This window comes from Schistocerca americana, unplaced genomic scaffold (genome assembly GCF_021461395.2).
Source record: "Schistocerca americana isolate TAMUIC-IGC-003095 unplaced genomic scaffold, iqSchAmer2.1 HiC_scaffold_411, whole genome shotgun sequence".
Lineage (NCBI taxonomy): Eukaryota > Metazoa > Arthropoda > Insecta > Orthoptera > Acrididae > Schistocerca > Schistocerca americana.
In genome coordinates, this window is record NW_025726139.1 from 74,752 (window position 1) to 77,500 (window position 2,749).

At 57.6% G+C, this 2,749-nt stretch overlaps 1 non-coding gene across 1 annotated transcript in view; it reads left to right on the forward strand.

The window, feature by feature from the left end:
* The first annotated feature begins 1,363 nt into the window (after window positions 1-1,363).
* The window catches only part of LOC124582346, a 1,910-nt gene continuing 524 nt past the window's right edge, over window positions 1,364-2,749 (forward strand). The window contains exon 1 of the ribosomal RNA XR_006973908.1: window positions 1,364-2,749. This exon is cut by the window's right edge and continues 524 nt beyond it. This is a non-coding gene — a ribosomal RNA (small subunit ribosomal RNA).

Sequence of the window (2,749 nt, forward strand, 5' to 3'; positions counted from 1 at the left end):
GTACAACGACTGCGCCAACAACGGCGAACCATGCGGTCCAACTGTTGTGCACTCAGCTATGTGTCGTCTCCCTATAAGAGCCGGATTGCAGTGTGGTATGCCCTGGATGGCGATCAGCATGAGCCGTCTGTTGATGTAGTGGCGCGTGTTGTCAGACGTAGTCGTCTCTTCTCACACACCGTGACAGCATGGTGCACTGCGTTCCACATCTGCGACATGCGACAGAGGCCGGTTGACAGTCGTTCGCGCAATGGACATCGCATACGTACGGGGGCCACCTTCCACGTGTTCGCGAAGCGTGCACATGTTGTTGCGTGTATGTGGGCAGACATAGTGTGTCGTGACACCTGACACAGGCATGCAACAATCGTTGAATTTGCAAATGGCGATGGACGTCTACGTTTGCTGGTGACGTTACGCAAATGAACAACTGGTAAACCGTTGTGGTGCGGTTGTTCTCGCTAGAGGTGAATCAGTGATGGCGACGATCGGTTGAGCTACCAACCGGTTGTTTCAGCGATACCCACCATGCCCACGAACGTGAATGGCATGTGGGTGTGAAGCGATACGCGGCGGTGGCTGGGTGGGACCGTCCCCGGCCGGTGAGGGGGGGCCTCCCGGCGTGCTGGCCGCGCGGTGCGTGGGCGCACGCGCTACAGCCGGCTGGTGGGGGCGGCCAGTGGCAGGCGCGCCGGCCGACGGAGGCGGCAGGCGGCGCAGCTGCGCGCCGGCGCACCCTGCACGCGGCGCCGTGCGGCCAAAGTAGGTCCTCGCGGGCCCGGTGCGAAGCGCGGTGGACATCTGCAGTGTGCTGGTCCGATTGAGGACTGTGTGCGCTGAGGATGCGCCGCCGCCCGGCGCTCGGCGCCGCGACGCCGTCTGCTGCTCGGTCGCCTCTGCGGTTCTCGCAGGTGGTTTGTATCGCAGCTGTGCGGACGTGTTGGCGCGTGCGCTGTGCTGGGAGAGTTCGCTTCGGCACCCAAGTGGGGCTTTTGTCCTTCTGTGGCGCTGGCGTTGGAGCTGCCGGCCACCGTAGGTGGCGCGTGTTGTCTCCCGCCGGCAATGCCACGACAGCACGCTCCCGGGCCTCTGTCGGCAGCGGCAAGCTCAGTTGGGAGCACGGGTGGTCGCACCTAAAGCGTCTACTCGCCAAACTCCGGGCGATTGCGCCTCTCTCGAACCCGACCAAGTACTTAGGACGGCGCTGCGCGCCGCCGGGACCTGAGAGGGTTTCGAGGTGTATCGTGCAGGGGAGCTCAGCCTCCTCCTGTTTGCAGAATAATTGAGCGGACGCTTGCGTGTTCGCGCGGGCCCCCGGGACACACTCCCGGGCGGCCGGCTGCTCAGCTCTAGTTGACGCAGCTCCCTGGTTGATCCTGCCAGTAGTCATATGCTTGTCTCAAAGATTAAGCCATGCATGTCTCAGTACAAGCCGCATTAAGGTGAAACCGCGAATGGCTCATTAAATCAGTTATGGTTCCTTAGATCGTACCCACGTTACTTGGATAACTGTGGTAATTCTAGAGCTAATACATGCAAACAGAGTCCCGACCAGAGATGGAAGGGACGCTTTTATTAGATCAAAACCAATCGGTCGGCTCGTCCGGTCCATTTGCCTTGGTGACTCTGAATAACTTTGGGCTGATCGCACGGTCCTCGTACCGGCGACGCATCTTTCAAATGTCTGCCTTATCAACTGTCGATGGTAGGTTCTGCGCCTACCATGGTTGTAACGGGTAACGGGGAATCAGGGTTCGATTCCGGAGAGGGAGCCTGAGAAACGGCTACCACATCCAAGGAAGGCAGCAGGCGCGCAAATTACCCACTCCCGGCACGGGGAGGTAGTGACGAAAAATAACGATACGGGACTCATCCGAGGCCCCGTAATCGGAATGAGTACACTTTAAATCCTTTAACGAGTATCTATTGGAGGGCAAGTCTGGTGCCAGCAGCCGCGGTAATTCCAGCTCCAATAGCGTATATTAAAGTTGTTGCGGTTAAAAAGCTCGTAGTTGGATTTGTGTCCCACGCTGTTGGTTCACCGCCCGTCGGTGTTTAACTGGCATGTATCGTGGGACGTCCTGCCGGTGGGGCGAGCTGAAGGCGTGCGACGCGCCTCGTGCGTGCTCGTGCGTCCCGAGGCGGACCCCGTTGCAATCCTACCAGGGTGCTCTTGAGTGAGTGTCTCGGTGGGCCGGCACGTTTACTTTGAACAAATTAGAGTGCTTAAAGCAGGCAAGCCCGCCTGAATACTGTGTGCATGGAATAATGGAATAGGACCTCGGTTCTATTTTGTTGGTTTTCGGAACCCGAGGTAATGATTAATAGGGACAGGCGGGGGCATTCGTATTGCGACGTTAGAGGTGAAATTCTTGGATCGTCGCAAGACGAACAGAAGCGAAAGCATTTGCCAAGTATGTTTTCATTAATCAAGAACGAAAGTTAGAGGTTCGAAGGCGATCAGATACCGCCCTAGTTCTAACCATAAACGATGCCAGCCAGCGATCCGCCGCAGTTCCTCCGATGACTCGGCGGGCAGCCTCCGGGAAACCAAAGCTTTTGGGTTCCGGGGGAAGTATGGTTGCAAAGCTGAAACTTAAAGGAATTGACGGAAGGGCACCACCAGGAGTGGAGCCTGCGGCTTAATTTGACTCAACACGGGAAACCTCACCAGGCCCGGACACCGGAAGGATTGACAGATTGATAGCTCTTTCTTGATTCGGTGGGTGGTGGTGCATGGCCGTTCTTA